Raw genomic sequence first — 25419 nt, forward strand, 5'->3', positions numbered from 1 at the left:
GGAAAAGGTTGCAGCCTTGGGCTCTCAGGTGTCAATGATGGAGCCCCATTAACCCTAGAAAAGGAACAATCGCTTTCTGTCCTGGCACCTTTTCCCGGGGAGGAATCTTCATCGGTTTGGAATTCTGGTCTGAGAATCGGCACTTTCCTGGACCCGCAAGTGGAACGCACCATCGAGCTTTGCGTCCAGGGAAAAGGTGGCAGTCTTGGGCTCTCAGGTGCCAATGATGGGGCCCCATTACATTTACAAAAAGCACAATGGCTTTCTGTCCTGGCACCTTTTCCCTGGGAGGAGTCTTCATTGGTCTGGAATTCTGGGCTGTAAAATGGCACTTTCTAGGACCAGCACGTGGCACGCACTGTCGTTCTTTGCGCCCAGGGAAAAGGAGGCAACCTCTGGCTCTCAGATGCCAATGACGGGCTCCCATTAACACTAGAAATGGAACAATCGCTTTCTGTCCTGGGAGCCTTTTCCCTGGGAGGAGTCGTCATCCGTCTGGAATCCTTGGCTGAACAAAGCACTTTCTCTGACCTGCACGTGGCAGGCACCATCTAGCTTTGCGCCCAGGGAAAAGGTGGCAGCCATGGGCTCTCAGGTGCCAATGATGGGGCCCCGTGAACACTAGATAAATAACAATGGCTGTCTGTCCTGGCACCTTTTCCCAGGGAGGAATCTTCGTCCGTCTGGAAATCTGTGTTCAAAAATGGCACGGCCCCAAGCCACCACAAGGTACACACAACCTCGAGCTTTGCGCCCAGGGAAAAGGTGGCAGCCCTGGGCTCTCAGCTGCCAATTGTGGGGCCCCATTAACCCTAGAAAAGGCACAATGGCTTTCTGTCGTGGCACCTTTTCCCAGGGAGAAATCTTCGCTGGCCTGGAATTCTGGGATGAGAAACGGCACATTCCCAGACTTGCAAGTGGCACGCGCCGTCGACATTTGCGCCCAGGGAAAAGGTGGCAGCCTTGGGCTCTCAGGTGCCAAAGATGAGGTCCCATTAGCCCTAGAAAAGGCACAATGGCTTTCTGTCCTGACACCTTTTCCCAGAGGGGAATCGACTTCTGTCTGGAATTCTGGGCTGAAAAACGGCCCTTTCTCGGACCCGCACAGGGTATGCACCGTCGAGCTTTGCACCCAGGGAAAAGGTGGCAGCCTTGGGCTCTCAGGTGCCAATGATGGGGCCCAATTAGCATTACAAAATACACAATGGCTTTGTCTCCTGGTACCTTTTCCCTCTGAGGAATCTTCATAGGTCTGGAATTCTGGGCTGAAAAATGGCACTTTCCCGGACCCGCACGTGGAACGCTCCGTCGAGCTTTGCGCCCAGGGAAAAGGTGGCAGTCTTGGGCTCTCAGGTGCCAATGATGGGTGCCCGTTAGCACTAGATAAATAACAATCGCTTTCTGTCCTGGCACCTTTTCCCTGGGAGGAATTTTTGTCCGTCTGGAATTCTGGACTGAAAAACGGCACTTCCAAGGACCTGCAAGTGGAATGCACCGTCGAGATTTGTGCCCAGGCAAAAGGTGGCAGCCTTGGGCTCTCAGGTGCCAATGATGGGGCCCCATTACCCCTAGAAAAAGAACAATCGCTTTCTGTCCTGGCACCTTTTCCCTGGGAGGAATTTTCGTTTGTCTGGAATTCTGGACTGAAGAACGGTACTTCCCCGGACCTGCTAGTGGCACGCACCGTCGAGCTTTGCGCCCAGGGAAAAGGTGGCAGCCCTGAGCTCTCAGCTGTCAATTTTTGGGCCCCATTAACCCTAGAAAAAACACAATGGCTTTCTGTCCTGGCACCTTTTCCCAGGGAGAAATCTTCGCTGGCCTGGAATTCTGGGATGAGAAACGGCACATTCCCGGACTTGCAAGTGGCACGCGCCGTCGACATTTGCGCCCAGGGAAAAGGTGGCAGCCTTGGGCTCTCAGGTGCCAAAGATGAGGTCCCATTACCCCTAGAAAAGGCGCAATGGCTTTCTGTCCTGACACCTTTTCCCAGAGAGGAATCGACTTCCGTCTGGAATTCTGGGCTGAAAAACGCCCCTTTCCCGGTCCCGCACAGGGTATGCACCGTCGAGCTTTGCACCCAGAGAAAAGGTGGCAGCCTTGGGCTCTCAGCTGCCAATGATGGGGCCCAATTAGCATTACAAAATACACAATGACTTTGTCTCCTGGTACCTTTTCCCTCTGAGGAATCTTCATAAGTCTGGAATTCTGGGCTGAAAAATGGCACTTTCCCGGACCCGCACGTGGAACGCTCCGTCGAACTTTGCGTCCAGGGAAAAGGTGGCAGCCTTGGGCTCTCAGGTGTCAATTGTGGGGCCCCATTAACCCTAGAAAAGGCACAATTGCTTTCTGTCCTGGCACCTTTTCCCTGGGAGAAATCTTCATCGGCCTCGAATTCTGGGATGAGAAAAAGCACATTCCTGGACTCGCAAGTGGCACGCACCGTCGAGCTTTGCGCTCAGGGAAAAGGTTGCAGCCTTGGGCTCTCAGGTGTCAATGATGGAGCCCCATTAACCCTAGAAAAGGAACAATCGCTTTCTGTCCTGGCACCTTTTCCCTGGGAGGAATCTTCGTCCGTCTGGACATCTGGGATGGAAAACTGCACTGGCCCAAACCCGCACAAGGTACACACTGTTGAGCTTTGCGCCCAGGGAAAATGGGGCAGCCTTGGGCTCTCAGGTGCCAATGATGGTGCCCCATTACCCCTAGAAAAGGCACAATGGCTTTCTGTCCTGGCACCTTTTCCCGGGGAGGAATCTTCAGCGGTTTGGAATTTAGGTTTGAGAATCGGCACTTTCCTGGACCCGCAAGTGGAACGCACCATCGAGCTTTGCGTCCAGGGAAAAGGTGGCAGTCTTGGGCTCTCAGGTGCCAATGATGGGGCCCCATTACCTTTACAAAAAGCGCAATGGCTTTCTGTCTTGGCACCTTTTCCCTGGGAGGAGTCTTCATTGGTCTGGAATTCTGGGCTGTAAAATGGCACTTTCTGGGACCAGCACGTGGCACGTGCTTTGCGCCCAGGGAAAAGGAGGCAACCTCTGGCTCTAAGATGCCAATGACGGGCCCCCATGAACACTAGAAATGGAACAATCGCTTTCTGTCCTGGGAGCTTTTTCCCTGGGAGGAGTCATCATCCGTCTGGAATCCTGGGGTGAACAAAGCACTTTCTCTGACCTGCACGTGGTAGGCACCATCTAGCTTTGCAACCACGGAAAAGGTGGCAGCCTTGGGCTCTCAGGTGCCAACAATGGGTCCTCGTTAACACTAGATAAATAACAATCGCTTTCTGTACTGGCACCTTTTCCCTGGGAGGAATTTTCGTCTGTCTGGAATTCTGGACTGAAAAATGACACTTCCCCGGACCTGCAAGTGTAACGCACCGTCGAGATTTGTGCCCAGGCAAAAGGTGGCAGCCTTGGGGTCTCAGGTGCCAATGATGGGGCCCCATTACCCCTAGAAAAAGAACAATCGCTTTCTGTCCTGGCACCTTTTCCCTGGGAGGAGTCTTCGTTGGTCTGGAATTCTGGGCTGAAAACTGCTCTTTCCCTTACCCGCATGTGGCACGCACCGTCGAGCCTTGCGTCCAGGGAAAAGGTGGCAGCCCTGGGCTCTCAGCTGCCAATTTTGGGGCCCCATTAACCCTAGAAAAGGCGCAATGGCTTTCTGTCCTGGCACCTTTTCCCAGGGAGAAATCTTCGCTGGCCTGGAATTCTGGGATGAGAAACGGCACATTCCCGGACTTGCAAGTGGCACGCGCCGTCGACATTTGCGCCCAGGGAAAAGGTGGCAGCCTTGGGCTCTCAGGTGCCAATGATGGGGCCCCATTACCCCTAGGAAAGGCACAATGGCTTTCTGTCCTGACACCTTTTCCCAGAGGGGAATCGACTTCCATCTGGAATTCTGGGCTGAATAATGGCACTTTCCCGGACCCGCACAGGGTATGCACCGTCGAGCTTTGCGTCCAGGGAAAAGGTGGCAGCCTTGGGCTCTCAGGTGCCAATGATGGGGCCCAATTAGCATTACAAAATACACAATGGCTTTGTCTCCTGGTACCTTTTCCCTCTGAGGAATCTTCATAGGTCTGGAATTGTGGGCTGAAAAATGGCACTTTCCCGGACCCGCACGTGGAACGCTCCGTCGAGCTTTGCGCCCAGGGAAAAGCTGGCAGCCTTGGGCTCTCAGGTGTCAATTTTGGGGCCCCATTAGCCCTAGAAAAGGCACAATTGCTTTCTGTCCTGGCACCTTTTCCCTGGGAGAAATCTTCATCGGCCTCGAATTCTGGGATGAGAAACAGCACAATCCTGGACCCGCAAGTGGCACGCACCGTCGAGTTTTGCGCTCAGGGAAAAGGTTGCAGCCTTGGGCTCTCAGGTGTCAATGATGGAGCCCCATTAACCCTAGAAAAGGAACAATCGCTTTCTGTCCTGGCACCTTTTCCCGGGGAGGAATCTTCATCGGTTTGGAATTCTGGTCTGAGAATCGGCACTTTCCTGGACCCGCAAGTGGAACGCACCATCGAGCTTTGCGTCCAGGGAAAAGGTGGCAGTCTTGGGCTCTCAGGTGCCAATGATGGGGCCCCATTACATTTACAAAAAGCACAATGGCTTTCTGTCCTGGCACCTTTTCCCTGGGAGGAGTCTTCATTGGTCTGGAATTCTGGGCTGTAAAATGGCACTTTCTAGGACCAGCACGTGGCATGCACTGTCGTTCTTTGCGCCCAGGGAAAAGGAGGCAACCTCTGGCTCTCAGATGCCAATGACGGGCTCCCATTAACACTAGAAATGGAACAATCGCTTTCTGTCCTGGGAGCCTTTTCCCTGGGAGGAGTCGTCATCCGTCTGGAATCCTTGGCTGAACAAAGCACTTTCTCTGACCTGCACGTGGCAGGCACCATCTAGCTTTGCGCCCAGGGAAAAGGTGGCAGCCTTGGGCTCTCAGGTGCCAATGATGGGGCCCCGTGAACACTAGATAAATAACAATGGCTGTCTGTCCTGGCACCTTATCCCAGGGAGGAATCTTCGTCCGTCTGGAAATCTGGGTTCAAAAATGGCACGGCCCCAAGCCACCACAAGGTACACACCGTCGAGCTTTGCGCCCAGGGAAAAGGTGGCAGCCCTGGGCTCTCAGCTGCCAATTGTGGGGCCCCATTAACCCTAGAAAAGGCACAATGGCTTTCTGTCGTGGCACCTTTTCCCAGGGAGAAATCTTCGCTGGCCTGGAATTCTGGGATGAGAAACGGCACATTCCCAGACTTGCAAGTGGCACGCGCCGTCGACATTTGCGCCCAGGGAAAAGGTGGCAGCCTTGGGCTCTCAGGTGCCAAAGATGAGGTCCCATTAGCCCTAGAAAAGGCACAATGGCTTTCTGTCCTGACACCTTTTCCCAGAGGGGAATCGACTTCTGTCTGGAATTCTGGGCTGAAAAACGGCCCTTTCTCGGACCCGCACAGGGTATGCACCGTCGAGCTTTGCACCCAGGGAAAAGGTGGCAGCCTTGGGCTCTCAGGTGCCAATGATGTGGCCCAATTAGCATTACAAAATACACAATGGCTTTGTCTCCTGGTACCTTTTCCCTCTGAGGAATCTTCATAGGTCTGGAATTCTGGGCTGAAAAATGGCACTTTCCCGGACCCGCACGTGGAACGCTCCGTCGAGCTTTGCGCCCAGGGAAAAGGTGGCAGTCTTGGGCTCTCAGGTGCCAATGATGGGTGCCCGTTAGCACTAGATAAATAACAATCGCTTTCTGTCCTGGCACCTTTTCCCTGGGAGGAATTTTTGTCCGTCTGGAATTCTGGACTGAAAAACGGCACTTCCAAGGACCTGCAAGTGGAATGCACCGTCGAGATTTGTGCCCAGGCAAAAGGTGGCAGCCTTGGGCTCTCAGGTGCCAATGATGGGGCCCCATTACCCCTAGAAAAAGAACAATCGCTTTCTGTCCTGGCACCTTTTCCCTGGGAGGAATTTTCGTTTGTCTGGAATTCTGGACTGAAGAACGGTACTTCCCCGGACCTGCTAGTGGCACGCACCGTCGAGCTTTGCGCCCAGGGAAAAGGTGGCAGCCCTGAGCTCTCAGCTGTCAATTTTTGGGCCCCATTAACCCTAGAAAAAACACAATGGCTTTCTGTCCTGGCACCTTTTCCCAGGGAGAAATCTTCGCTGGCCTGGAATTCTGGGATGAGAAACGGCACATTCCCGGACTTGCAAGTGGCACGCGCCGTCGACATTTGCGCCCAGGGAAAAGGTGGCAGCCTTGGGCTCTCAGGTGCCAAAGATGAGGTCCCATTACCCCTAGAAAAGGCGCAATGGCTTTCTGTCCTGACACCTTTTCCCAGAGAGGAATCGACTTCCGTCTGGAATTCTGGGCTGAAAAACGCCCCTTTCCCGGTCCCGCACAGGGTATGCACCGTCGAGCTTTGCACCCAGAGAAAAGGTGGCAGCCTTGGGCTCTCAGCTGCCAATGATGGGGCCCAATTAGCATTACAAAATACACAATGACTTTGTCTCCTGGTACCTTTTCCCTCTGAGGAATCTTCATAACCTGGAATTCTGGGCTGAAAAATGGCACTTTCCCGGACCCGCACGTGGAACGCTCCGTCGAGCTTTGCGCCCAGGGAAAAGGTGGCAGCCTTTGGCTCTCAGGTGTCAATTGTGGGGCCCCATTAACCCTAGAAAAGGCACAATTGCTTTCTGTCCTGGCACCTTTTCCCTGGGAGAAATCTTCATCGGCCTCGAATTCTGGGATGAGAAAAAGCACATTCCTGGACTCGCAAGTGGCACACACCGTCGAGCTTTGCGCTCAGGGAAAAGGTTGCAGCCTTGGGCTCTCAGGTGTCAATGATGGAGCCCCATTAACCCTAGAAAAGGAACAATCGCTTTCTGTCCTGGCACCTTTTCCCTGGGAGGAATCTTCGTCCGTCTGGACATCTGGGTTCAAAAATGGCACTGCCCCAAACCCGCACAAGGTACACACCGTCGAGCTTTGCGCCCAGGGAAAAGGGGACAGCCTTGGGCTCTCAGGTGCCAATGATGGTGCCCCATTACCCCTACAAAAGGCACAATGGTTTTCTGTCCTGGCACCTTTTCCCAGGGAGGAATCTTCATCGGTTTGGAATTCTGGTCTGAGAATCGGCACTTTCCTGGACCCGCAAGTGGAACGCACCATCGAGCTTTGCGGCCAGGGAAAAGGTGGCAGTCTTGGGCTCTCAGGTGCCAATGATTGGGAACCATTACCTTTACAAAAAGCACAATGGCTTTCTGTCCTGGCACCTTTTCCCTGGGAGGAGTCTTCATTGGTCTTGAATTCTGGACTGTAAAATGGCACTTTCTGGGACCAGCACGTGGCACGCACTGTCGTGCTTTGCGCCCAGGGAAAAGGAGGCAACCTCTGGCTCTCAGATGCCAAGGACGGGCCCCCATTAACACTAGAAATGGAACAATCGCTTTCTGTCCTGGGAGTCTTTTCCCTGGGAGGAGTTGTCATCCGTCTGGAATCCTGGGCTGAACAAAGCACTTTCTCTGACCTGCACGTGGCATGCACCATCTAGCTTTGCGCCCAGGGAAAAGGTGGCAGCCTTGGGCTCTCAGGTGCCAACAATGGGTCCTCGTTAACACTAGATAAATAACAATCGCTTTCTGTACTGGCACCTTTTCCCTGGGAGGAATTTTCGTCTGTCTGGAATTCTGGACTGAAAAATGGCACTTCCCCGGACCTGCAAGTGTAACGCACCGTCGAGATTTGTGCCCAGGCAAAAGGTGGCAGCCTTGGGGTCTCAGGTGCCAATGATGGGGCCCCATTACCCCTAGAAAAAGAACAATCGCTTTCTGTCCTGGCACCTTTTCCCTGGGAGGAGTCTTCGTTGGTCTGGAATTCTGGGCTGAAAACTGCTCTTTCCCTTACCCGCATGTGGCACGCACCGTCGAGCCTTGCGTCCAGGGAAAAGGTGGCAGCCCTGGGCTCTCAGCTGCCAATTTTGGGGCCCCATTAACCCTAGAAAAGGCGCAATGGCTTTCTGTCCTGGCACCTTTTCCCAGGGAGAAATCTTCGCTGGCCTGGAATTCTGGGATGAGAAACGGCACATTCCCGGACTTGCAAGTGGCACGCGCCGTCGACATTTGCGCCCAGGGAAAAGGTGGCAGCCTTGGGCTCTCAGGTGCCAATGATGGGGCCCCATTACCCCTAGGAAAGGCACAATGGCTTTCTGTCCTGACACCTTTTCCCAGAGGGGAATCGACTTCCATCTGGAATTCTGGGCTGAATAATGGCACTTTCCCGGACCCGCACAGGGTATGCACCGTCGAGCTTTGCGTCCAGGGAAAAGGTGGCAGCCTTGGGCTCTCAGGTGCCAATGATGGGGCCCAATTAGCATTACAAAATACACAATGGCTTTGTCTCCTGGTACCTTTTCCCTCTGAGGAATCTTCATAGGTCTGGAATTGTGGGCTGAAAAATGGCACTTTCCCGGACCCGCACGTGGAACGCTCCGTCGAGCTTTGCGCCCAGGGAAAAGCTGGCAGCCTTGGGCTCTCAGGTGTCAATTTTGGGGCCCCATTAGCCCTAGAAAAGGCACAATTGCTTTCTGTCCTGGCACCTTTTCCCTGGGAGAAATCTTCATCGGCCTCGAATTCTGGGATGAGAAACAGCACAATCCTGGACCCGCAAGTGGCACGCACCGTCGAGTTTTGCGCTCAGGGAAAAGGTTGCAGCCTTGGGCTCTCAGGTGTCAATGATGGAGCCCCATTAACCCTAGAAAAGGAACAATCGCTTTCTGTCCTGGCACCTTTTCCCGGGGAGGAATCTTCATCGGTTTGGAATTCTGGTCTGAGAATCGGCACTTTCCTGGACCCGCAAGTGGAACGCACCATCGAGCTTTGCGTCCAGGGAAAAGGTGGCAGTCTTGGGCTCTCAGGTGCCAATGATGGGGCCCCATTACATTTACAAAAAGCACAATGGCTTTCTGTCCTGGCACCTTTTCCCTGGGAGGAGTCTTCATTGGTCTGGAATTCTGGGCTGTAAAATGGCACTTTCTAGGACCAGCACGTGGCACGCACTGTCGTTCTTTGCGCCCAGGGAAAAGGAGGCAACCTCTGGCTCTCAGATGCCAATGACGGGCTCCCATTAACACTAGAAATGGAACAATCGCTTTCTGTCCTGGGAGCCTTTTCCCTGGGAGGAGTCGTCATCCGTCTGGAATCCTTGGCTGAACAAAGCACTTTCTCTGACCTGCACGTGGCAGGCACCATCTAGCTTTGCGCCCAGGGAAAAGGTGGCAGCCTTGGGCTCTCAGGTGCCAATGATGGGGCCCCGTGAACACTAGATAAATAACAATGGCTGTCTGTCCTGGCACCTTTTCCCAGGGAGGAATCTTCGTCCGTCTGGAAATCTGGGTTCAAAAATGGCACGGCCCCAAGCCACCACAAGGTACACACCGTCGAGCTTTGCGCCCAGGGAAAAGGTGGCAGCCCTGGGCTCTCAGCTGCCAATTGTGGGGCCCCATTAACCCTAGAAAAGGCACAATGGCTTTCTGTCGTGGCACCTTTTCCCAGGGAGAAATCTTCGCTGGCCTGGAATTCTGGGATGAGAAACGGCACATTCCCAGACTTGCAAGTGGCACGCGCCGTCGACATTTGCGCCCAGGGAAAAGGTGGCAGCCTTGGGCTCTCAGGTGCCAAAGATGAGGTCCCATTAGCCCTAGAAAAGGCACAATGGCTTTCTGTCCTGACACCTTTTCCCAGAGGGGAATCGACTTCTGTCTGGAATTCTGGGCTGAAAAACGGCCCTTTCTCGGACCCGCACAGGGTATGCACCGTCGAGCTTTGCACCCAGGGAAAAGGTGGCAGCCTTGGGCTCTCAGGTGCCAATGATGTGGCCCAATTAGCATTACAAAATACACAATGGCTTTGTCTCCTGGTACCTTTTCCCTCTGAGGAATCTTCATAGGTCTGGAATTCTGGGCTGAAAAATGGCACTTTCCCGGACCCGCACGTGGAACGCTCCGTCGAGCTTTGCGCCCAGGGAAAAGGTGGCAGTCTTGGGCTCTCAGGTGCCAATGATGGGTGCCCGTTAGCACTAGATAAATAACAATCGCTTTCTGTCCTGGCACCTTTTCCCTGGGAGGAATTTTTGTCCGTCTGGAATTCTGGACTGAAAAACGGCACTTCCAAGGACCTGCAAGTGGAATGCACCGTCGAGATTTGTGCCCAGGCAAAAGGTGGCAGCCTTGGGCTCTCAGGTGCCAATGATGGGGCCCCATTACCCCTAGAAAAAGAACAATCGCTTTCTGTCCTGGCACCTTTTCCCTGGGAGGAATTTTCGTTTGTCTGGAATTCTGGACTGAAGAACGGTACTTCCCCGGACCTGCTAGTGGCACGCACCGTCGAGCTTTGCGCCCAGGGAAAAGGTGGCAGCCCTGAGCTCTCAGCTGTCAATTTTTGGGCCCCATTAACCCTAGAAAAAACACAATGGCTTTCTGTCCTGGCACCTTTTCCCAGGGAGAAATCTTCGCTGGCCTGGAATTCTGGGATGAGAAACGGCACATTCCCGGACTTGCAAGTGGCACGCGCCGTCGACATTTGCGCCCAGGGAAAAGGTGGCAGCCTTGGGCTCTCAGGTGCCAAAGATGAGGTCCCATTACCCCTAGAAAAGGCGCAATGGCTTTCTGTCCTGACACCTTTTCCCAGAGAGGAATCGACTTCCGTCTGGAATTCTGGGCTGAAAAACGCCCCTTTCCCGGTCCCGCACAGGGTATGCACCGTCGAGCTTTGCACCCAGAGAAAAGGTGGCAGCCTTGGGCTCTCAGCTGCCAATGATGGGGCCCAATTAGCATTACAAAATACACAATGACTTTGTCTCCTGGTACCTTTTCCCTCTGAGGAATCTTCATAAGTCTGGAATTCTGGGCTGAAAAATGGCACTTTCCCGGACCCGCACGTGGAACGCTCCGTCGAGCTTTGCGCCCAGGGAAAAGGTGGCAGCCTTTGGCTCTCAGGTGTCAATTGTGGGGCCCCATTAACCCTAGAAAAGGCACAATTGCTTTCTGTCCTGGCACCTTTTCCCTGGGAGAAATCTTCATCGGCCTCGAATTCTGGGATGAGAAAAAGCACATTCCTGGACTCGCAAGTGGCACACACCGTCGAGCTTTGCGCTCAGGGAAAAGGTTGCAGCCTTGGGCTCTCAGGTGTCAATGATGGAGCCCCATTAACCCTAGAAAAGGAACAATCGCTTTCTGTCCTGGCACCTTTTCCCTGGGAGGAATCTTCGTCCGTCTGGACATCTGGGTTCAAAAATGGCACTGCCCCAAACCCGCACAAGGTACACACCGTCGAGCTTTGCGCCCAGGGAAAAGGGGACAGCCTTGGGCTCTCAGGTGCCAATGATGGTGCCCCATTACCCCTACAAAAGGCACAATGGTTTTCTGTCCTGGCACCTTTTCCCAGGGAGGAATCTTCATCGGTTTGGAATTCTGGTCTGAGAATCGGCACTTTCCTGGACCCGCAAGTGGAACGCACCATCGAGCTTTGCGGCCAGGGAAAAGGTGGCAGTCTTGGGCTCTCAGGTGCCAATGATTGGGAACCATTACCTTTACAAAAAGCACAATGGCTTTCTGTCCTGGCACCTTTTCCCTGGGAGGAGTCTTCATTGGTCTTGAATTCTGGACTGTAAAATGGCACTTTCTGGGACCAGCACGTGGCACGCACTGTCGTGCTTTGCGCCCAGGGAAAAGGAGGCAACCTCTGGCTCTCAGATGCCAAGGACGGGCCCCCATTAACACTAGAAATGGAACAATCGCTTTCTGTCCTGGGAGTCTTTTCCCTGGGAGGAGTTGTCATCCGTCTGGAATCCTGGGCTGAACAAAGCACTTTCTCTGACCTGCACGTGGCATGCACCATCTAGCTTTGCGCCCAGGGAAAAGGTGGCAGCCTTGGGCTCTCAGGTGCCAACAATGGGTCCTCGTTAACACTAGATAAATAACAATCGCTTTCTGTACTGGCACCTTTTCCCTGGGAGGAATTTTCGTCTGTCTGGAATTCTGGACTGAAAAATGGCACTTCCCCGGACCTGCAAGTGTAACGCACCGTCGAGATTTGTGCCCAGGCAAAAGGTGGCAGCCTTGGGGTCTCAGGTGCCAATGATGGGGCCCCATTACCCCTAGAAAAAGAACAATCGCTTTCTGTCCTGGCACCTTTTCCCTGGGAGGAGTCTTCGTTGGTCTGGAATTCTGGGCTGAAAACTGCTCTTTCCCTTACCCGCATGTGGCACGCACCGTCGAGCCTTGCGTCCAGGGAAAAGGTGGCAGCCCTGGGCTCTCAGCTGCCAATTTTGGGGCCCCATTAACCCTAGAAAAGGCGCAATGGCTTTCTGTCCTGGCACCTTTTCCCAGGGAGAAATCTTCGCTGGCCTGGAATTCTGGGATGAGAAACGGCACATTCCCGGACTTGCAAGTGGCACGCGCCGTCGACATTTGCGCCCAGGGAAAAGGTGGCAGCCTTGGGCTCTCAGGTGCCAATGATGGGGCCCCATTACCCCTAGGAAAGGCACAATGGCTTTCTGTCCTGACACCTTTTCCCAGAGGGGAATCGACTTCCATCTGGAATTCTGGGCTGAATAATGGCACTTTCCCGGACCCGCACAGGGTATGCACCGTCGAGCTTTGCGTCCAGGGAAAAGGTGGCAGCCTTGGGCTCTCAGGTGCCAATGATGGGGCCCAATTAGCATTACAAAATACACAATGGCTTTGTCTCCTGGTACCTTTTCCCTCTGAGGAATCTTCATAGGTCTCAAATTCTGGGCTGAAAAATGGCACTTTCCCGGACCCGCACGTGGAACGCTCCGTCGAGCTTTGCGCCCAGGGAAAAGGTGGCAGCCTTGGGCTCTCAGGTGTCAATTTTGGGGCCCCATTAGCCCTAGAAAAGGCACAATTGCTTTCTGTCCTGGCACCTTTTCCCTGGGAGAAATCTTCATCGGCCTCGAATTCTGGGATGAGAAACAGCACAATCCTGGACCCGCAAGTGGCACGCACCGTCGAGTTTTGCGCTCAGGGAAAAGGTTGCAGCCTTGGGCTCTCAGGTGTCAATGATGGAGCCCCATTAACCCTAGAAAAGGAACAATCGCTTTCTATCCTGACACCTTTTCCCAGGGAGGAATCTTCATCGGTCTGGAATTCTGGAATGAGAAACGGCACTTTCCTGGACCCTCATGTAGCACGCATGGTCGAGCCATTGGGCCTTTTGCCAGAAAGTGCTATTTTACAGCCCAGAATTCCAGACCAATGAAGATTCCTCCCAGGGAAAAGGTGCCAGGACAGAAAGCCATTGTGCTTTTTGTAAAGGTAATGGGGCCCCATCATTGGCACCTGAGAGCCCAAGACTGCCACTATTTCCCTGGACGCAAAGCTCGATGCTGCGTTCCACTTGCGGGTCCAGGAAAGTGCCGATTCTCAGAGCAGAATTCCAAACCGATGAAGATTCCTCCCTGGGAAAAGGTGCCAGGACAGAAAGCCATTGTGCCTTTTGTAGGGGTAATGGGGCACCATCATTGGCAGCTGAGAGCCCAAGGCTGCCCCCTTTTCCCTGGGCGCAAAGCTCGACGGTGCGTACCTTGTGCGGGTTTGGGCCAGTGACATTTTTGAACCCAGATTTCCAGACGGATGAAGATTCCTCCCTGGGAAAAGGTGGCAGGACAGAAAGCAAGTGTTAACATGGCCCCATCATTGGCACCTGAGAGCCCAAGGCTGCCACCTTTTGCCTGGGCACAAATGTCGACGGCACGTGCCACTTGCGGGTCCGGGGAAGTGCCAGTTTTCAGCCCAGAATTCCAGACGGACGAAGACACCTCCCAGGGAAAAGGTGCCAGGTCAGAAATCGAATTGTCCTTTCCTAGGGTCAATGGTGCCCCATCATTGGCACCTGAGAGCCCAAGGCGTCCACCTTTTCCGTGGGCGCAAACATCAATGGCGCGTACCACTTTCTTGTCCGGGAAAGTGCCGTTTTTCAGCCCTCAATTCCAGACGGATGAAGACTCCACACAGGGAAGAGGCTCCCAGGACAGAAAGCGATTGTTCCATTTCTAGGGTTAATCGGACCCCATCATTGGCACCTGAGAGGCCAAGGTTGCCTCCTATACCCAGGGCGCAAAGCTCGACCATGCGTGCTACGTGAGGGTCCGGGAAATTGCCGTTTCTCATTCCAGAATTCCAGACCGATGAAGATTCCTCCCTGGGAAAAGGTGTCAGGACAGAAAGCGATTGTTCCTTTTCTAGGGTTAATGGGGCTCCATCATTGACACCTGAGAGCCGAAGGCTGCAACCTTTTCCCTGAGCGCAAAGCTCAACGGTGCGTGCCACTTGTGGGTCTAGGAATGTGCTGTTTCTCATCCCAGAATTCGAGGCCGATGAAGATTTCTCCCAGGGAAGATGTGCCAGGGCAGAAAGCAATTGTGCCTTTTCTAGGGTTAATGGGGCCCCAAAATTGACACCTGAGAGCCCAAGGCTGCCACCTTTTCCCTGGGCGCGAAGCTCGACGGAGCGTTCCACTTGCGGGTCCCAGAAAGTGCCATTTTACAGCCCAGAATTCCAGACCAATGAAGACTCCTCCCAGGGAAAATGTGCCAGGACAGAAAGCCATTGTGCTTTTTGTAAAGGTAATGGGGCCCCATCATTGGCACCTGAGAGCCCAAGACTGCCACCTTTTCCCTGGACGCAAAGCTCGATGGTGCGTTCCACTTGCGGGTCCAGGAAAGTGCCGATTCTCAGACCAGAATTCCAAACTGATGAAGATTCCTCCCTGGGAAAAGGTGTCCGGACAGAAAGCCATTGTGCCTTTTGTAGGGGTAATGGGGCACCATCATTGGCACCTGAGAGCCCAAGGCTGCCCCCTTTTCCCTGGGCGCAAAGCTCGACGGTGTGTACCTTGTGCGGGTTTGGGGCAGTGCCAATTTTGAACCCAGATTTCCAGACGGATGAAGATTCCTCCCTGGGAAAAGGTGCCAGGACAGAAAGCAACTGTTATTTATCTAGTGTTAACGGGGACCCATCTTTGGCACCTGAGAGCCCAAGGCTGCCACCTTTTGCCTGGGAGCAAAGCTCAACTGTGCGTTCCACTTGCGGGTCCAGGAAAGTGCCGATTCTCAGACCAGAATTCCAAACCGATGAAAATCCCTCCCTGGGAAAAGGTGCCAGGACAGAAAGCCATTGTTCTTTTTCTAGGGGTAATGGGGCCCCATCATTGGCACCTGAGAGCCCAAGGCTGCCACCTTTTGCCTGGGCACAAAGCTCGACGGTGCGTTCCACTTGCGGATCCGGGAAAGTGCCGTTTTTCAGCCCTCAATTCCAGACGGATGAAGACTCCTCACAGCGAAGAGGCTCCCAGGACAGAAAGCGATTGTTCCATTTCTAGGGTTAATCGGGCCCCATCATTGGCACCTGAGAGGCCAAGGTTGCCTCCTATACCCTGGGCGCAAAGCTCGACCATGCGTGCTGCGTGAGGGTCCGGGAAATTGCCGTTTCTCATTCCAGAATTCCAGACCGATGAAGATTCCTCCCTCGGAAAAGGTGCCAGGACAGGAATCCATTTCTCCTTTTCTAGGAGTAATGGGGACCCATCATTGACACCTGAGAGCCGAAGGCTGCAACCTTTTCCCTGAGCGCAAAGCTCGACGGTGCGTGCCACTTGCGAGTCCAGGAATGTGCTGTTTCTCATCCCAGAATTCGAGGCCGATGAAGATTTCTCCCAGGGAAAAGGTGCCAGGACAGAAAGCAATTGTGCCTTTTCTAGGGTTAATGGGGCCCCAAAATTGACACCTGAGAGCCCAAGGCTGCCACCTTTTCCCTGGGCGCAAAGCTCGACGGAGCGTTCCACTTGCGGGTCCGGGAAAGTGCCATTTTTCAGCCCACAATTCCAGACCTATGAAGATTCCTCAGAGGGAAAAGGTACCAGGAGACAAAGCCATTGTGTATTTTGTAATGCTAATTGGGCCCCATCATTGGCACCTGAGAGCCCAAGGCTGCCACCTTTTCCCTGGGTGCAAAGCTCGACGGTGCATACCCTGTGCGGGTCCGGGAAAGGGGCGTTTTTCAGCCCAGAATTCCAGACGGAAGTCGATTCCTCTCTGGGAAAAGGTGTCAGGACAGAAAGCCATTGTGCCTTTTCTAGGGGTAATGGGGCCTCATCTTTGGCACCTGAGACCCCAAGGCTGCCACCTTTTCCCTGGGCGCAAATGCCGACAGTGCGTGCCACTTGCAAGTCCGGGAATGTGACGTTTCTCATCCCAGAATTCCAGGCCAGCGAAGATTTCTCCTTGGGAAAAGGTGCCAGGACAGAAAGCGATTGTGCCTTTTCTAGGGTTAATGGGGTCCCAAAATTGGCAGCTGAGAGCCCAGGGCTGCCACCTTTTCCATAGGCGCAAAGCTCGAAGGTGCGTGCCACATGCGGGTAAGGGCAAGAGCCGTTTTCAGCCCAGAATTCCAGACCAATGAAGACTCCTCCCAGGGAAAAGGTGCCAGGACAGAAAGCGATTGTTCTTTTTCTAGGGGTAATGGGGCACCATCATTGGCACCTGAGAGCCCAAGGCTGCCACCTTTTGCCTAGGCTCAAAGCTCGACGGTGCGTTCCACTTGCGGGTCCAGGAAAATGCCGATTCTCAGACCAGAATTCCAAACCGATGAAGATCCCTCCCTGGGAAAAGGTGCCAGGACAGAAAGCCATTGTTCTTTTTCTAGGGGTAATGGGGCCCCATCATTGGCACCTGAGAGCCCAAGGCTGCCACCTTTTGCCTGGGCACAAAGCTCGACGGTGCGTTCCACTTGCAGGTCCGGGGAAGTGCCGTTTTTCAGACCAGAATTCCAGACGGACGAAAATTCCTCCCTGGGAAAAGGTGCCAGGACAGAAAGCGATTGTTATTTATCTAGTGTTAACGGGGACCCATCGTTGGCACCTGAGAGCCCAAGGCTGCCACCTTTTCCCTGGGCGCAAAGCTAGATGGTGCCTGCCTCGTGCAGGTCAGAGAAAGTGCTTTGTTCAGCCCAGGATTCCAGACGGATGACGACTCCTCCCAGGGAAAAGGCTCCCAGGACAGAAAGCGATTGTTCCATTTCTAGTGTTAATGGGGGCCTGTCATTGGCATCTGAGAGCCAGAGGTTGCCTCCTTTTCCCTGGGCGCAAAGCACAACAGTGCGTGCCACGTGCTGGTCCCAGAAAGTGCCATTTTACAGCCCAGAATTCCAGACCAATGAAGACTCCTCCCAGGGAAAATGTGCCAGGACAGAAAGCCATTGTGCTTTTTGTAAAGGTAATGGGGCCCAATCATTGGCACCTGAGAGCCCAAGACTGCCACCTTTTCCCTGGGCGCAAAGCTCCATGGTGCGTTCCACTTGTGGGTCCAGGAAAGTGCCGATTCTCAGAGCAGAATTCCAAACCGATGAAGATTCCTCCCTGGGAAAAGGTGCCAGGACAGAAAGCCATTGTGCCTTTTGTAGGGGTAATGGGGCCCCATCATTGGCAGCTGAGAGCCCAAGGCTGCCCCCTTTTCCCTGGGCGCAAAGCTCGACGGTGCATACCCTGTGCGGGTCCGGGAAAGGGCCGTTTTTCAGCCCAGAATTCCAGACGGAAGTCGATTCCTCTCTGGGAAAAGGTGCCAGGACAGAAAGCCATTGTGCTTTTTGTAAAGGTAATGGGGCCCCATCATTGGCACCTGAGAGCCCAAGACTGCCACCTTTTCCCTGGACGCAAAGCTCGATGGTGCGTTCCACTTGCGGGTCCAGGAAAGTGCCGATTCTCAGACCAGAATTCCAAACCGATGAAGATTCCTCCCTGGGAAAAGGTGCCAGGACAGAAAGCCATTGTGCCTTTTGTAGGGGTAATGGGGCACCATCATTGGCACCTGAGACCCCAAGGCTGCCCCCTTTTCCCTGGGCGCAAAGCTCGACGGTGTGTACCTTGTGCGGGTTTGGGGCAGTGCCAATTTTGAACCCAGATTTCCAGACGGATGAAGATTCCTCCCTGGGAAAAGGTGCCAGGACAGAAAGCAACTGTTATTTATCTAGTGTTAACGGGGACCCATCTTTGGCACCTGAGAGCCCAAGGCTGCCACCTTTTGCCTGGACGCAAAGCTCAACGGTGCGTTCCACTTGCGGGTCCAGGAAAGTGCCGATTCTCAGACCAGAATTCCAAACCGATGAAAATCCCTCCCTGGGAAAAGGTGCCAGGACAGAAAGCCATTGTTCTTTTTCTAGGGGTAATGGGGCCCCATCATTGGCACCTGAGAGCCCAAGGCTGCCACCTTTTGCCTGGGCACAAAGCTCGACGGTGCGTTCCACTTGCGGGTCCGGGGAAGTGCCGTTTTTCAGCCCTCAATTCCAGACGGATGAAGACTCCTCACAGCGAAGAGGCTCCCAGGACAGAAAGCGATTGTTCCATTTCTAGGGTTAATCGGGCCCCATCATTGGCACCTGAGAGGCCAAGGTTGCCTCCTATACCCTGGGCGCAAAGCTCGACCATGCGTGCTACGTGAGGGTCCGGGAAATTGCCGTTTCTCATTCCAGAATTCCAGACCGATGAAGATTCCTCCCTGGGAAAAGGTGCCAGGACAGGAATCCATTTCTCCTTTTCTAGGAGTAATGGGGACCCATCATTGACACCTGAGAGCCGAAGGCTGCAACCTTTTCCCTGAGCGCAAAGCTCGACCGTGTGTGCCACTTGCGAGTCCAGGAATGTGCTGTTTCTCATCCCAGAATTCGAGGCCGATGAAGATTTCTCCCAGGGAAAAGGTGCCAGGACAGAAAGCAATTGTGCCTTTTCTAGGGTTAATGGGGCCCCAAAATTGACACCTGAGAGCCCAAGGCTGCCACCTTTTCCCTGGGCGCAAAGCTCGACGGAGCGTTCCACGTGCGGGTCCGGGAAAGTGCCATTTTTCAGCCCAGAATTCCAGACCTATGAAGATTCCTCAGAGGGAAAAGGTACCAGGAGACAAAGCCATTGTGTATTTTGTAATGCTAATTGGGCCCCATCATTGGCACCTGAGAGCCCAAGGCTGCCACCTTTTCCCTGGGTGCAAAGCTCGACGGTGCATACCCTGTGCGGGTCCGGGAAAGGGCCGTTTTTCAGCCCAGAATTCCAGACGGAAGTCGATTCCTCTCTGGGAAAAGGTGTCAGGACAGAAAGCCATTGTGCCTTTTCTAGGGGTAATGGGGCCTCATCTTTGGCACCTGAGACCCCAAGGCTGCCACCTTTTCCCTGGGCGCAAATGCCGACAGCGCGTGCCACTTGCAAGTCCGGGAATGTGCCGTTTCTCATCCCAGAATTCCAGGCCAGCGAAGATTTCTCCTTGGGAAAAGGTGCCAGGACAGAAAGCGATTGTGCCTTTTCTAGGGTTAATGGGGTCCCAAAATTGGCAGCTGAGAGCCCAGGGCTGCCACCTTTTCCATAGGCGCAAAGCTCGAAGGTGCGTGCCACATGCGGGTAAGGGAAAGAGCCGTTTTCAGCCCAGAATTCCAGACCAATGAAGACTCCTCCCAGGGAAAAGGTGCCAGGACAGAAAGCGATTGTTCTTTTTCTAGGGGTAATGGGGCACCATCATTGGCACCTGAGAGCCCAAGGCTGCCACCTTTTGCCTAGGCTCAAAGCTCGACGGTGCGTTCCACTTGCGGGTCCAGGAAAATGCCGATTCTCAGACCAGAATTCCAAACCGATGAAGATCCCTCCCTGGGAAAAGGTGCCAGGACAGAAAGCCATTGTTCTTTTTCTAGGGGTAATGGGGCCCCATCATTGGCACCTGAGAGCCCAAGGCTGCCACCTTTTGCCTGGGCACAAAGCTCGACGGTGCGTTCCACTTGCAGGTCCGGGGAAGTGCCGTTTTTCAGACCAGAATTCCAGACGGACGAAAATTCCTCCCTGGGAAAAGGTGCCAGGACAGAAAGCGATTGTTATTTATCTAGTGTTAACGGGGACCCATCGTTGGCACCTGAGAGCCCAAGGCTGCCACCTTTTCCCTGGGCGCAAAGCTAGATGGTGCCTGCCTCGTGCAGGTCAGAGAAAGTGCTTTGTTCAGCCCAGGATTCCAGACGGATGACGACTCCTCCCAGGGAAAAGGCTCCCAGGACAGAAAGCGATTGTTCCATTTCTAGTGTTAATGGGGGCCCCTCATTGGCATCTGAGAGCCAGAGGTTGCCTCCTTTTCCCTGGGCGCAAAGCACGACAGTGCGTGCCACGTGCTGGTCCCAGAAAGTGCCATTTTACAGCCCAGAATTCCAGACCAATGAAGACTCCTCCCAGGGAAAATGTGCCAGGACAGAAAGCCATTGTGCTTTTTGTAAAGGTAATGGGGCCCCATCATTGGCACCTGAGAGCCCAAGACTGCCACCTTTTCCCTGGACGCAAAGCTCGATGGTGCGTTCCACTTGCGGGTCCAGGAAAGTGCCGATTCTCAGAGCAGAATTCCAAACCGATGAAGATTCCTCCCTGGGAAAAGGTGCCAGGACAGAAAGCCATTGTGCCTTTTGTAGGGGTAATGGGGCACCATCATTGGCAGCTGAGAGCCCAAGGCTGCCCCCTTTTCCCTGGGCGCAAAGCTCGACGGTGTGTACCTTGTGCGGGTTTGGGGCAGTGCCAATTTTGAACCCAGATTTCCAGACGGATGAAGATTCCTCCCTGGGAAAAGGTGCCAGGACAGAAAGCAACTGTTATTTTTCTAATGTTAACGGGGCCCCATCATTGGCACCTGAGAGCCCAAGGCTGCCACCTTTTGCCTGGGCGCAAATGTCGACGGCGCGTGCCACTTGCGGGTTCGGGGACGTGCCATTTTTCAGACCAGAATTCCAGACGGACGAAGACACCTCCCAGGGAAAAGGTGCCAGGTCAGAAATCGAATTGTCCTTTCCTAGGGTCAATGGTGCCCCATCATTGGCACCTGAGAGTTCAAGGCTGCCACCTTTTCCGTGGGCGCAAACATCAACGGCACGTGCCACTTTCTTGTCCGGGAAAGTGCCGTTTTTCAGCCCTCAATTCCAGACGGATGAAGACTCCTCACAGGGAAGAGTCTCCCAGGACAGAAAGCGATTGTTCCATTTCTAGGGTTAATCCGGCTCCATCATTGGCACCTGAGAGCCCAAGGTTGCCTCCTATACCCTGGGCGCAAAGCTCCACCATGCGTGCTACGTGAGGGTCCGGGAAATTGCCGTTTCTCATTCCAGAATTCCAGACCGATGGAGATTCCTCCCTGGGAAAAGGTGCAAGGACAGAAAGCGATTGTTCCTTTTCTAGGGTTAATGGGGCTCCATCATTGACACCTGAGAGACCAAGGCTGCAACCTTTTCCCTGAGCGCAAAGCTCAACGGTGCGTGCCACTTGCGGGTCCAGGAATGTGCTGTTTCTCATCCCAGAATTCGAGGCCGATAAAGATTTCTCCCAGGGAAAAGGTGCCAGGACAGAAAGCAATTGTGCCTTTTCTAGGGTTAATGGGGCCCCAAAATTGACACCTGAGAGCCCAAGGCTGCCACCTTTTCCCTGGGCGCAAAGCTCGACGGAGCGTTCCACGTGCGGGTCCGGGAAAGTGCCATTTTTCAGCCCAGAATTCCAGACCTATGAAGATTCCTCAGAGGGAAAAGGTACCAGGAGACAAAGCCATTGTGTATTTTGTAATGCTAATTGGGCCCCATCATTGGCACCTGAGAGCCCAAGGCTGCCACCTTTTCCCTGGGTGCAAAGCTCGACGGTGCATACCCTGTGCGGGTCCGGGAAAGGGCCGTTTTTCAGCCCAGAATTCCAGACGGAAGTCGATTCCTCTCTGGGAAAAGGTGTCAGGACAGAAAGCCATTGTGCCTTTTGTAGGGGTAATGGGGCCTCATCTTTGGCACCTGAGAGCGCAAGGCTGCCACCTTTTCCCTGGGCGCAAAGCTGGATGGTGCCTGCCACGTGCAGGTCAGAGAAAGTGCTTTGTTCAGCCCAGGATTCCAGACGGATGACAACTCCTCCCAGGGAAAGGGCTCCCAGGACAGAAAGCGATTGTTCCATTTCTAGTGTTAATGGGGGCCCGTCATTGGCATCTGAGAGCCAGAGGTTGCCTCCTTTTCCCTGGGCGCAAAGCACGACAGTGTGTGCCACGTGCTGGTCCCAGAAAGTGCCATTTTAGAGCCCAGAATTCCAGACCAATGAAGATTCCTCCCAGGGAAAAGGTGCCAGGACAGAAAGCCATTGTGCTTTTTGTAAAGGTAATGGGGCCCCATCATTGGCACCTGAGAGCCCAAGACTGCCACCTTTTCCCTGGACGCAAAGCTCGATGGTGCGTTCCACTTGCGGGTCCAGGAAAGTGCCGATTCTCAGACCAGAATTCCAAACCGATGAAGATTCCTCCCAGGGAAAAGGTGCCAGGAGAGAAAGCCATTTTGCCTTTTGTAGGGGTAATGGGACACCATCATTGGCAGCTGAGAGCTCAAGGCTGCCCCCTTTTCCCCGGGCGCAAAGCTCGACGGTGTGTACCTTGTGCGGGTTTGGGGCAGTGCCATTTTTGATCCCAGATTTCCAGACGGACAAAGATTCCTCCCTGGGAAAAGGTGCCAGGACAGAAAGCAAGTGTGATTTTTCTAGTGTTAACGGGGCCCCATCATTGGCACCTGAGAGACCAAGGCTGCCACCTTTTGCCTGGGCGCAAATGTCGACCGCGGGTGCCACTTGCGGGTCCGGGGAAGTGCCATTTTTCAGCCCAGAATTCAAGACGGACAAAGACACCTCCCAGGGAAAAGGTGCCAGGTCAGAAATCGAATTGTCCTTTCCTAGGGTCAATGGTGCCCCATCATTGGCACCTCAGAGTTCAAGGCTGCCACCTTTTCCGTGGGCACAAACATCAATGGCGCGTACCACTTTCTTGTCCGGGAAAGTGCCGTTTTTCAGCCCTCAATTCCAGACGGATGAAGACTCCACACAGGGAAGAGGCTCCCAGCACAGAAAGCGATTGTTCCATTTCTAGGGTTAATCGGACCCCATCATTGGCACCTGAGAGGCCAAGGTTGCCTCCTATACCCAGGGCGCAAAGCTCGACCATGCGTGCTACGTGAGGGTCCGGGAAATTGCCGTTTCTCATTCCAGAATTCCAGACCGATGAAGATTCCTCCCTGGGAAAAGGTGTCAGGACAGAAAGCGATTGTTCCTTTTCTAGGGTTAATGGGGCTCCATCATTGACACCTGAGAGCCGAAGGCTGCAACCTTTTCCCTGAGCGCAAAGCTCGACGGTGCGTGCCACTTGTGAGTCCAGGAATGTGCTGTTTCTCATCCCAGAATTCGAGGCCGATGAAGATTTCTCCCAGGGAAAAGGTGCCAGGACAGAAAGCAATTGTGCCTTTTCTAGGGTTAATGGGGCCCCAAAATTGACACCTGAGAGCCCAAGGCTGCCACCTTTTCCCTGGGCGCAAAGCTCGACGGAGCGTTCCACTTGCGGGTCCCAGAAAGTGCCATTTTACAGCCCAGAATTCCAGACCAATGAAGACTCCTCCCAGGGAAAAGGTGCCAGGACGGAAAGCCATTGTGCTTTTTGTAAAGGTAATGGGGCCCCATCATTGGCACCTGAGAGCCCAAGACTGCCACCTTTTCCCTGGACGCAAAGCTCGATGGTGGCGTTCCACTTGCGGGTCCAGGAAAGTGCCGATTCTCAGACCAGAATTCCAAACTGATGAAGATTCCTCCCTGGGAAAAGGTGTCCGGACAGAAAGCCATTGTGCCTTTTGTAGGGGTAATGGGGCACCATCATTGGCACCTGAGAGCCCAAGGCTGCCACCTTTTCCCTGGGCGCAAAGCTCGACGGTGTGTACCTTGTGCGGGTTTGGGGCAGTGCCAATTTTGAACCCAGATTTCCAGACGGATGAAGATTCCTCCCTGGGAAAAGGTGCCAGGACAGAAAGCAACTGTTATTTATCTAGTGTTAACGGGGACCCATCTTTGGCACCTGAGAGCCCAAGGCTGCCACCTTTTGCCTGGACGCAAAGCTCAACGGTGCGTTCCACTTGCGGGTCCAGGAAAGTGCCGATTCTCAGACCAGAATTCCAAACCGATGAAAATCCCTCCCTGGGAAAAGGTGCCAGGACAGAAAGCCATTGTTCTTTTTCTAGGGGTAATGGGGCCCCATCATTGGCACCTGAGAGCCCAAGGCTGCCACCTTTTGCCTGGGCGCAAATGTCGACGGCGCGTGCCACTTGCGGGTTCGGGGACGTGCCATTTTTCAGCCCAGAATTCCAGACGGACGAAGACACCTCCCAGGGAAAAGGTGCCAGGTCAGAAATCGAATTGTCCTTTCCTAGGGTCAATGGTGCCCCATCATTGGCACCTGAGAGTTCAAGGCTGCCACCTTTTCCGTGGGCGCAAACATCAACGGCACGTGCCACTTTCTTGTCCGGGAAAGTGCCGTTTTTCAGCCCTCAATTCCAGACGGATGAAGACTCCTCACAGGGAAGAGTCTCCCAGGACAGAAAGCGATTGTTCCATTTCTAGGGTTAATCCGGCTCCATCATTGGCACCTGAGAGCCCAAGGTTGCCTCCTATACCCTGGGCGCAAAGCTCCACCATGCGTGCTACGTGAGGGTCCGGGAAATTGCCGTTTCTCATTCCAGAATTCCAGACCGATGGAGATTCCTCCCTGGGAAAAGGTGCAAGGACAGAAAGCGATTGTTCCTTTTCTAGGGTTAATGGGGCTCCATCATTGACACCTGAGAGACCAAGGCTGCAACCTTTTCCCTGAGCGCAAAGCTCAACGGTGCGTGCCACTTGCGGGTCCAGGAATGTGCTGTTTCTCATCCCAGAATTCGAGGCCGATAAAGATTTCTCCCAGGGAAAAGGTGCCAGGACAGAAAGCAATTGTGCCTTTTCTAGGGTTAATGGGGCCCCAAAATTGACACCTGAGAGCCCAAGGCTGCCACCTTTTCCCTGGGCGCAAAGCTCGACGGAGCGTTCCACGTGCGGGTCCGGGAAAGTGCCATTTTTCAGCCCAGAATTCCAGACCTATGAAGATTCCTCAGAGGGAAAAGGTACCAGGAGACAAAGCCATTGTGTATTTTGTAATGCTAATTGGGCCCCATCATTGGCACCTGAGAGCCCAAGGCTGCCACCTTTTCCCTGGGTGCAAAGCTCGACGGTGCATACCCTGTGCGGGTCCGGGAAAGGGCGGTTTTTCAGCCCAGAATTCCAGACGGAAGTCGATTCCTCTCTGGGAAAAGGTGTCAGGACAGAAAGCCATTGTGCCTTTTGTAGGGGTAATGGGGCCTCATCTTTGGCACCTGAGAGCCCAAGGCTGCCACCTTTTCCCTGGGCGCAAAGCTGGATGGTGCCTGCCACCTGCAGGTCAGAGAAAGTGCTTTGTTCAGCCCAGGATTCCAGACGGATGACAACTCCTCCCAGGGAAAGGGCTCCCAGGACAGAAAGCGATTGTTCCATTTCTAGTGTTAATGGGGGC

This window comes from Pithys albifrons, chromosome 34 (genome assembly GCF_047495875.1).
Source record: "Pithys albifrons albifrons isolate INPA30051 chromosome 34, PitAlb_v1, whole genome shotgun sequence".
NCBI classification, from domain to species: domain Eukaryota; kingdom Metazoa; phylum Chordata; class Aves; order Passeriformes; family Thamnophilidae; genus Pithys; species Pithys albifrons.